This window comes from Priapulus caudatus, unplaced genomic scaffold (genome assembly GCF_000485595.1).
Source record: "Priapulus caudatus unplaced genomic scaffold, Priapulus_caudatus-5.0.1 Scaffold212, whole genome shotgun sequence".
In the NCBI taxonomy this organism is placed as follows: Eukaryota; Metazoa; Priapulida; class Priapulimorpha; order Priapulimorphida; family Priapulidae; genus Priapulus; species Priapulus caudatus.
This window is the reverse complement of record NW_014577273.1, coordinates 193,422-205,045: the sequence shown is the minus strand read 5'-3', so window position 1 is coordinate 205,045 and position 11,624 is coordinate 193,422. Positions and strand designations below refer to the sequence as shown.

General features: G+C 38.5%; 1 long non-coding RNA gene across 1 annotated transcript in view; it reads left to right on the top strand.

Moving 5' to 3' along the window:
* The window catches only part of LOC106807399, a 14,320-nt gene extending 4,391 nt beyond the window's left edge, over positions 1 to 9,929 (top strand). Inside the window, exons 3-4 of the long non-coding RNA XR_001393662.1 lie at positions 6,886 to 6,968; positions 9,367 to 9,929. This is a non-coding gene — a long non-coding RNA (uncharacterized LOC106807399). The remainder of the gene's footprint in view (positions 1 to 6,885; positions 6,969 to 9,366) is intronic.
* Positions 9,930 to 11,624: the final 1,695 nt, after the last annotated feature.

Genomic DNA, 11,624 nt, shown 5'->3' with positions numbered 1-11,624 from the left:
GTAGTATATATATATATATATATATATATATATATATATATATATAGTGGTTGAATCAGGTTGTTGAAACGGTAATTGGAGGTGGGCTAGCTTAATTGTTGTTATTAATGGTTGGTAATTATATATATTGGGGTCGGGGAGTAAAATTTCGTAATCTAAGTAGGTAATGACGAGGGAAACCCTTTTTACGGTTATATCAAATTTATCATTGATCAAATTATCATAAATAATTTTACATTGCATTTTTAATTTAATGATATCACACGTTGATGTGATTATACTTAAAGTGATTACGTCACCGTAAATAGTAAAAGTAAAAAAATATTTCTATTTTTTCACAAAATGTATGTAATTCTGTTCACGTTTTATGGTTAAACTGCTGCATTATACTTCCTATTTTACTATATTGTTTGATGTAAACATACATTTGTGACTCATACATAGCCCATAGCAAGCAATTCATATCAGGATCGTAATATCAAATCGTCCAGGTTTTTTTGGATTTTTAACTAGTTGAGAAACAATCTTATCAGGTAAGAAATTGACGATACATTTAGTCACGTTAGTACTTACTTTTAATGTAAAAAAAATGGAAACAACTTTTTTTACAAATATACACCATAGAAAATTCGTGACGTAGTCAATTTAACAGACCTTTTTGTTAATAACACTTTATTTAAAATGATTAATTCAATTTATTTTAGGGCTATTCGCATATATTATATCAGGCATAATTTTAAATTTTTCCTGTAGAATTAAGGGGCAGCCAGTTGGGGTCACCGCCTCCAAGAGACCATGGTCATGGTGGTAGGCGGGTGATGTGTGTGTTAAAGTAGTTTTGGGTTTGTCAGGGCAGACCTACGGCGGTTCGAGTAGTGTCCCTGAATGTGCTCGTCTGTCGTGTGTGACAGCGAGATACATGACAGCTACGATACATGAGATACACGAGATACATGACAGCTCTTGATTATGTCGTTGTTAGGGCGCAAGCGGATGTAAGCGGCTTACGTCCACGTAATGCCACATCCTAAACGCATGCGTATGCGCTATGCGAATGGGAACGCATGCAATACACATGGGGAGTAGTAGAGTAGATACGCATGGCTTTATCGATAACGATTAAACCTGATTCAGTGAAATGTTAAGCGCCAGATGGCGCCCCATGTTCATCACGTCATAATCTAAACAAAAACGCAAGAAACGGGAAAATACAAGATGCGAATTTCGATATTATTATGAAGAGCATCGTTGCGATGCTTACCTTTTGTATATAGTATAGTTATCCCGCGTGGAAATGAAAATTTTGCGTTGTTCCTGATACGATCAAGATTTATTTCCAGACATGGATTACATTTTCAACGTCGCTGATCACATATAACTTCCTTGGTGGAATTAATCTACAACATGCAATCGAGCGAAACAGCAACAAAAATTGAATACTGCAGAAATCGCGGAAATATTTTGCAGGAAGCTTTTGAACATCATTTCAAATAATCAGTAGCAATTTATAATCTATTTACCGCTAGATGACGCCACCGCATAGGCTTTTTTCCCCAGTGCGAAAACTGCCCTTGCCTCAGTTTGGCAAAGATACGTAGGAGAAATGCTAACAATAATAAAGACCGTCCGGCAAAAATATATTGAAATTATCCTTAATCCCTTTTTGCGCATCTTATGGTCTTGCGCAAGTAATGTACTTACACAACAATATGTTATTGATATACTGGAACTAAACAGCAGTGATATTTCGACCAACTCCTATATGTGTCTGCAAGTGAATATTTTGCTGCCTTGGCAAGCGTAGCAAAATTTATGTTTCTCTGGCCAGACGTATCATTTCGCATTCTTACCGTAATCATAAGCAGGATAACCATGCAACCTTCCTGCGCGTGGTACAATATTTCAGCTGAAAGACGGATATCACATCATTACCGAAGACCGACGACATTCGTGGAAGCGCTGTTGGAAATGGCAGTCCGTCCCGCAGTTCAGGACTGACCAATTTTTATTGATTTTATTAAGGGTTAAATAAATAAATAAATATATATATATATGGAGAGGGAGAGAGAGAACGAGAATGATAGAGAGAGAGAAAGGCATAGATGGATAGATAGATACGGATAGGTAGATAGATAGATTAGAATAGATAGATCAGATAGATACGATTAAATAGTGATAGATAGATAGATAGGATAGGATTAGATAGATTGTAAATGATAGATAGATAGATAGATAGATAAGATAGATTAGATAGATGATAACGATAGTAAATAGATAACGATAGATCGAGACTAGATACGATAGGATAGAGATAGATAGAAGTAGATACGATAGATAGATAGAGTAGATAGTAGATAGATGATAGATAGAATAGATAATAGAATCTATTGATAGAATAGATAGATAGATAGAGTAGTAGATAGATAGATAGTAGATAGATAGATAGATTAGAATAGATAGATCAGATAGAATACGATAGATAGAATAGATAGATAAGATACGATAGGTAGATAGATAGATAGATAGTAGATAGATACGATAGATAGATAGATAGATAGTATTAGATAAGAGTAGATACGATAGATAGATAGATAGATAGATATAGATAGATAGATAAGATAGATAGATAGATAGATAGATAGCTAGATAAGATAATTAGATACGATAGATAGACTGACTAGATAGATAGATAGATAGATAGATAGAATGATAGATAAACAGATAGATTAGATGATAGATAGATAGATAGATAGAGTAGGATAGTAGATCAGATTAAATGATAGAGATAGATAGATAGATAGATATGATATAAGATACGATGAGATAAGATAATAGGATAGATAGAATTAGACTAGATAGACTTAGATAGAATAGTGTCGATAGATGCGATGGATTTGGATGGATGGATGGATGAAATGGATGGATGGTGGAGTGGATGATGGATTGATGGATGGATGGATGGATGGATGGATGGATGGAGGATGGATGGATGGATGGTGGGATGGATGGATGGATGGATGGATGGATGCGATAGATAGATAGATAGAGTGGATAGATAGTATGGAATAGATAGATAGCTAGATAGATATGATATGTAGATAGATAAGCATGGATAGATAGATTAGATAGATAGAATAGATAAGATACGATAGATATCTAAGAAAGATAAATAGATAAAAGTCAGAATAGATAGATAAGATAGATATAGATAGATAGCACATTATAAATATATAGATAACATAGATTGAATACTAGAATAGGTAGAGTAGATATGATAAATGAATAGAAAGCTAGATAGATACATAGATAGATAGATAGCCTAGACTGAAGACAGACAGATAGATAGATAGATAGGATAGATATATAGATAGATAGATACGATAGATAGATAAGATAGATAGAAATAGATAGAGTAGATAGAGTAGATAGAATAGATAAGATAGATAGAATAGATAGACATAGATGAGTAATAGAATAGTATAGATAGATAGATATAGATAGGACTAGATAGATAGATAGATAGATGGAGGAGATCAGATAGAAGAGTAGCATAGAGTAGTAGATACAGATAGAATAATGATATAGATAGAAAATAGATAGTGATAGATAGATAGATAGAAGATAGATAGATAGATAGTAGATAGATACCGATAGATAGATATGATAAGATAGATAATGATAGTGATAGATAGATAATTAGATAGATAGTATAATAGATAGATAGATAGATAGATAGATAGATAGGATAGATAGATAGATAGACTCAATAGATAGATAAAGATGAAGATAGATAGATAGATAGATAGATAGAAAGATAGATAGATAGATAGATAGGAGTAATCAAAATGTCCGAAATCAGGGCTGGGCTGGGTTTTCCAGGCTTCTATTCAAGACTGATGAAAGTATTCATAAATCATCGATATGCTCTGAACTAGTGCGCAACATGTGCGCACACAATAATAGTGATAAGTAACCAACGTAGGCTATGACGCATATCGCTTCTGACTACGGAGAGAACGACAACCTCTGCAATGGCCGCAAAGATTTATGCAACAGGCCAGAGCTCTCGGGCCAATATATAACTTGCGGTTTACGATTATTTAAATCCTCTCTGACCGAGATATATTAAATACCGATATAGCACAAAGCAGCACTTCCGCGGCGCAGGTCGTAAGCGGTGATAACTATTAATAATAATAGTTAATTGATAATTACCATTTATTTGCACCCATTCTTTACAGCTATCGTCTAGTGATTAATTAAACATCGGCTTGCGAATTTCTGACTGATTCGTGTGAATTTAATTACAAGTAGCTATTGCTCTGATAATTTACTGGCCAGCATGAGGCCTGTTTATACAGATTTTTAAAGCGCTGAACTAACTACAACACGAGTTTCTAATTAATCGCTTATACATCGTTTCATGAATTATTAATTCTCATCGCTGAGTAAAGCTGTCACGATCGGAGTATTGTAGTCTAGTGAAATATCTGCCTACTTGGTCAGCTTCATGCTTCCGTTAGTGTACATATTTCCTGCCCGGGTTCAGCATAAATATCCATGGCGTATAATTTATGAATACGTCTGTCCCGTGTTTTTACTAGTATGGCTACTATGGATTTTCCTAGGAATAGTGTACATTGTGATAAACCCACACATTTCCTTGTGCTTCAATTATTTCAGCTTGCGTTTCGCACTCATGCGCCTTATTACCTACCCGCTATTGTTCAATATGATTATGTGTGTAGATATAGGCGGATCTTCTAAAGCATTCGCACATCCGCACACGCGCATATGCGCGCTCACATGCGCGCTCATGTGCGCGCGCGCACACACACACACACACACACACACACACACACACACATGCACACACATGTACACGCACACGCACATACATTGCGCACACATTACACGTGAATGCAGACGAATTCGCGGAGGCAGGTGCACACATGCACGCACAGGAATACACAACATATTCGCTCACGCACGCAAGAGCAAACGCGCGCCCATCATTCTGTAAAACTCACACGAAAAATCTAAGAAATCGCACTATATGGGTGCAGTTGCAGACATGCCAGCCGGCAAATACCCCCATCGTGCATCACACTCGCTGAACGCGTAGAGAGAAGCGTAAATTTTTTAAAGTCATGTATGAGGAAATCTGAAGCCTAGTAATTATTATATATACACGCACAGCATGCTTCCTGTCGCAACTATGAGGCAGGGCATCCTGGCACGGTGAACAAACACCACGTTTTCAAGCTGCGTCACGGCGATTTTTTTCCCCAATATACCCGAAACTGAAAAGGCAATAAAATTTTAATCGCAATAATGGATGACGTTAAGTGCTTTCCATTTGACTATGTGGCGCATTTGTGAGAAGTGGCGAGGAGAGAGCGCGCGCGAGAAATGGGGGGGGGGGGGCAGCCGACTCAAAAGCTTATACCCCCATCCATTTCCAACAATTCTAGGGTTTCTTGAGATTAAGAGTAAGATTGCCTAGCTGTAGTCGGTTATGCGGCATGCAGGCATTGCGAAGACGGATAACCCCATATATCTTCTATAATAACGGCCCGCGCGCGTTCTGGTTCCATGTAAATGCACCGAGTTAATATCATCTTTGCCGACGACAACGATTCGAGCTACGTAACGTATAGAATCGACGCGCGCGAATGTCAGTTGATGCCCTTTCGTTATCAAGCGCACTTGTCTGTCCCGCACCGCTATAAATGAGGCGCTTGAAGGAGCAATTAAAGGCGAGCGAGAGGCAGGGATAACAGCAAATAGCTGCAAATGATCTCCGGAGATGGCGCGCCCGCTCGCTAAGTCTGCGGATATGTACACCGTTGGCGGCCGCAGTCGCGCTACTGCAGCGGGAATCCGTCGTCGTTACGGACCGCTATGCATGCGAGTAGTCGCGGCCGCGATGCAGTAAAACGCCTATAAAGAAACCACCGAATTTCATATTTACGCGCGCGCACATGTAGAAGAGTTATATAGGGAGAAATCTGGTTCCTCACAATCGTTCGCATTTAGGATTTGCGCTCGTTTGGGTTACGCGCGGTGGGAATATTAGGTTAGTAAACGCTGCTGTTTGTCGCTTTTTAATTGATCTACTGCTCAGTATAATGATTTACGGTTATTATTCCTAACGAAAATGTTTCATTATTTAAATGCTACGGTGTCTATAAGGTTAGCGTGAGTCAGCTTGTCGTCGCAGGAGCATAGGTTAAAAAATATCTAGTACGCTGATTTTGTTTCCTTTACGAAGAATACTCGAGTGGCTTGCGATATTTATGAGGATTCAAATTGCAATAGACGCCCTACTTCAAACGGAAGAGAAGTGGCTTTCCTCTTGTTGTTGCACGGTCTAATTATGAAAGATACTGCCAACTAGCCTACGCATTCAGTATACATAGCGTCGTCGTTATCCGTTGTAACATAGGTGGTGGTGGGGGGAGTTTTTCGATGTTTTAACGAACAACGTATACGGCTGCGCGGCCTGCGAAACAGAAGTAGTAATTTAAATTCAAACGCAAACTGGAGTATCAGATATAAATGCCTCATTAAATTTATCATGGTAATTTAAATGCTATGTAATTTATAGCTGCAGCCCTATAGCGGCAACATTCTCGAATGAGTTTCTTAAAAGAAGACGTTGCTTAAGCGTTAATCAATCCATAATTATTCTCGTTAAATGCGCTCAGATACCTAACAATGAATACTCAGTAGATAGCACATATAGATATTTAATTAATATTACCTAATTGACAATATATACGCGGTCTTAAATTACGCTAATATTACCTCTTTATACGTTCATGGCCGTGCTGATGATAATAATTAGTGAGTTTAATGACGTGTTGTTTTGTTTATACGCAGATTTGGGAAACGTACGTACGGATATGGAGACACCATGAATGACGACGTAGACAACTGGCTTTATGGACGTATATAAGAAAGAGGTTCGTCGAAGAGCGCCTTGATATAAATAGTATTCATATCATAATGTAAATGAATTATAACAATATGTGTAATGCAGCATGTGCAAATTAATGGATGATAAATTAATTTAGCTGCATTTATCTAAAGGTTCACGCACACTGTTTTCCATTGCTCGTTTACATCACGGTACCATGTACAAGTTGATCGTTGTTGGTAAATTTAGTGTATGAGAACGTTTTAAGGTATGATAACGTTTAATAAGAGCTGCTAGCTTGCATAGCTGTTCTGCGAAGAATCCGTCTGTATGAGCGTGTATGCCACAATAACGGTTACATGGGTAACGCAGCATGCAGTTATATACCGTATATTGGGATAGTTCGATAGAATCCCTAAGGTAAAAGCTGTACAGAAATGTAGATGCAATCAAACGAAGTCAGCGGGAAAAGCACAGCTTTCGCGAAATTTCGCTTATGTACTACGTTAAGTCTTATATAAGTTAATTCTTATATGTAAACTAAGATAACATAACGCCTAGTTAGTTTAGTGTTGCGGAACGGGGTTTTCATGTTTGGCGAACCGTTAGCGTATTATTATAGTTATAAGATTTATTATAAGGTATATTGTTTAAGGATAGTGCCACGTTCGAGCTATTATCGACGTGGTTACGAAGTCTGCTGCAACTGACGGACTGAGTCGACAGGTGGTCGTCCATTCGTTGATTATAATCCCGCCGTCGGGCATTTTACATCGATGTAGCCTTCTTTCCGAATTTTTAGCCTTATTGCAATAACGCATACATAACTGCGTTGGGTCGTGGAGCATACGACGTTACCTGCTATACAATCTCAGCACGTTCTGTAAGATGCCATGTCTATATTAGGCCAAATATGGCCGCGTATCTATTTGGAAAGTTTAGATGATATTCGGACAGGAAAGACATATACAAAATTCCTGCGTGCGAACGGGTTCGACTCCCTGGGTAAATTGTTTACCCGATAGGTGACCCTGCGGGCTGGGCTGTGCCATCTAAGGATGCGTGGTCGCGCTGTGATGTTAATATCTTAATAGCAGGGCATCGGCTTGGTGCTCCCACGGGACGCCCGACCAACAGACATATCGATTATGAGCTATATTGTCATGAGGATAATAAGATCATTGACTTGTTTAGCGCATCCTCTCGCTATAACCCCGTGTGTCGTCGTCAGGAGAATTGCGCTGTTCGGTTCAACGTATTCCTGCCGTGTATGGTCTGCGAATGACCAGCGTAAACCCAATATACAATATATAGTCGAGATAGGCGCTACGGAACGTTAATGAACATAGCAGGGAAGGAGAAAATTAGCGCCAGTTGGGTTAGGCCTGGCGCGGGGGGACACTTATGCGTGGATGCCAATCGCCTTTATACTGTAATACTGTAATCTTACTGTTGATGGTGGTCACGTTATCAACTTTGTTATTCGCGGTCGAAACACAATACTCGATAGTGGGATGAGAATGAGATACTGCGATACGGCATACACACACACACGCACCACCACGCACGCACACGCACGCACGCACGCACGCAGCACGCCACACGCACACGCACACGCACACGCACACGCACACGCACACGCACACGCACCACGCACACGCACACGCACACACACACACACACACACACAACACACACCACAACACACACACACACACCGCGCGCGGTACCACACACACACGACTAATGCTGGACAAGGCGAGATAAAGAAGGCACTGCGATGTCATTGCATTCGTGTGCACGAGGCAGTCAATTAATCACATTCATAGATTAATATATACATGAAGGCCGACCCGTCGTGTGAATCAATATTATGATTCAAAATTCCTACGTGTGGCACCTCTTCATTTGAAGCTGTGCTGATTTCAGTGGTTAGTGAGTGCGGAGCACGTACATGAATGCCGAGATAGACCAAATAGTATTGGAGGCGACACTGATATGATTGGGGGCACTAACAATACAATAGCTATCATGGCGAACTTCAAAAGACCAGTGTCTGTATTCGGTTTGGTGGCTATCGCAGTCATCCACTAAATGTAGTCCATTGACAGTCGAATATCTTATTGTACATTGTATTTGATCAACGGCCAATAGGTTTATGAATGCGGTTTTATATATTCCCGTGGCATATTTAGACTAATGCTATGCAGCGATTGCATTGTGATATAGCCGTTCCTCCAGTAAAAGTGAATAACCTTTGCGTAAGCTAAGTCAGCTTTTATTTAATTTGATATATAATTTTATTCAGTCGCAATAGGCAGCACGATTTGCATAACACGATTTTGATAGACTATCTTCGATGGTAATCGTGGTGCACGCTGCATTTATTTTATATTCATGAATTTACGTGAGATTACCGAGATTCGGCTGATGCTTTCTCGCAGGCTAGATGGACAGTCGTGGATCAAACACAATGATCAGGAAGGATTTCAGTCAAGAAACATGCCGGAGATTTTGCGGAGCAGAAGCCAACGTCGTCTTGACAACTCTTCACAGTCTATAGACAACGCGTCCACGCGCCAATTCAAGCCGAATGCCACCGCCATCTTTATAACAACTCAGAAGTCTGCATTGGCGATATCAGAGACTGTTTCTTTTGCGGAAATCATCGTTATCAGTTTGATAAGTGACAGTGTATATGTAAACGAGCGTTATCACATGTGGTTGTATATGATTATGATATATTTCTTCTGTCTACATCACAATATATGATATATATGTATATATATATATATATATATACACATATATGTATATACATATAAATGTAAGACATATATTTACAGGGCAATACTTGATAATTAAAAGGAGTGCTGTTTATTATCGTTGCGTATGTTTAATAAATTAAAGTACTACTGTGTACGAATAGTAGTAATTATTGTTCTAGATGGGATATTTTCTGTAGTTTTTTTAAATGTAATATACATGCGGATATATTTATCCTACACGTAAGGATTTTTTTGTTTATATCAATTGTAAAATATTTGCTGTTATGTAAATTATTTTAAAAGCTATGACATATTCATAGGTCACTAGTTTTTCAGCTATTTGTCGTGAATTATTTTCTGGCATCAGCCATTACAAATTTATAATTTTTCATGCATATTTCCCCATTTCTATTCTTTCTGAGCTTCTTTGAAAAATCAAAATTATTACATGAAATCACAGATAATTTTTTTTAGCAAATTATTGTATGTTCATTCTATCGACAACGCAACGACGATTATTTAATACGATTGATTCCTTTTCGACCAAACTATGTGGTTCAAAGATTTGCAGTCTCTTCTACAGTCTATCATCGGCGACGCCCAATAGTACTTAAACACGTAGTTTATGTACATGCGGGAACCTTCTTCTCTAATTTCTAAAATCTTCTCTCTAAGCGATATCGCAAAAATCGCAGCCACTCACACCTACACATTTACAATCACGCACGCTCAGGCACCGCCAACACATTAGAACAAGAAGGCGTTAAACATTGTCCACACCACGCCCTGGCCACACTCTATCTCGGGCTTTCTAAAGATACAACATAACTTGTTAACTTGTTAACTAATTAAGCACGGTGCTTAATTAGCTGTTTAATTTCGACTAGCATACTACCAGAGAGCTACCATCAGCCTCGCCAAATAACGATAATTATTACTCCCGATAATCAACGTTTATACAACGTGGTGGCGGTTCCATACGAAAGCCCAGAAGGCTCATGCGAAATGCGAAATGCGAAATGCGAACTGCGAACTGCGAAATGCGAAATGCGAAATGCGAAATGCGAGATGAAAAATGCGAAATGCGAAATCTGAAGCAACCAATCAGAGAACGTGTTGGTCTTGACAAATCGCATGGCCGGTATTAATTACTACAAAGACAAAGATGGCGATCTCGATTACAAACAATGAGGGTGAACAATTCACCTTCACATTTCATTGGTCATATTGTAAACATGATGAAAGCTAAGTGCTGATTCGCTGTACATAAAGTCGCAGTTTACATTTCACATCTCGCATCTCGCAGTTCGCATCTTGCATTTCGCATTTCGCATCTTGCATTTCGCATTTCGCATTTCGCATTTCGCATGAGCCTTCTGGGCTTTCGTAGATTTACGTAGTTTTTTCCATGCACGTAGCTTTCTACTCTAAGCTGTAGATTGAACTAGAAGCTGCATGATAGATCGAAGATATATATTCTCTTGGTCGTTTCCTTGTTCTCGTTGAGGAAACGTGAATATAATGAATTTAATGTTGATAAATGCGATATTTTGTCATAAACTTAATGTATTGCTAGGCTTATTATTACTACCATCCAATCTTAGCACCATGTATAATGTTTTACGACCGTAAGAGCTTATTTTATACAAAAAAATAAAACGTAGTTACACCTATGTTGATATGAAACAATCGGCACATGCGCCGAACAAATAACGCTAATTGAAATTAAAGTTTAAGCGACATACTATTTAGTTACAGCAGATACAGTAGAGGCAATCACGTATCTTTAATCTAAATTTTATTAAAATAAACAGAAACGGTCACAAATTTGTTCAGTTAATCCTGGCCATGTTTCAAGAAGCACTCGCATACATTTTCTTAATGTTACTCGCATAGGCGGGGAACTATAGATTAATAAGTGATCGAATATTACG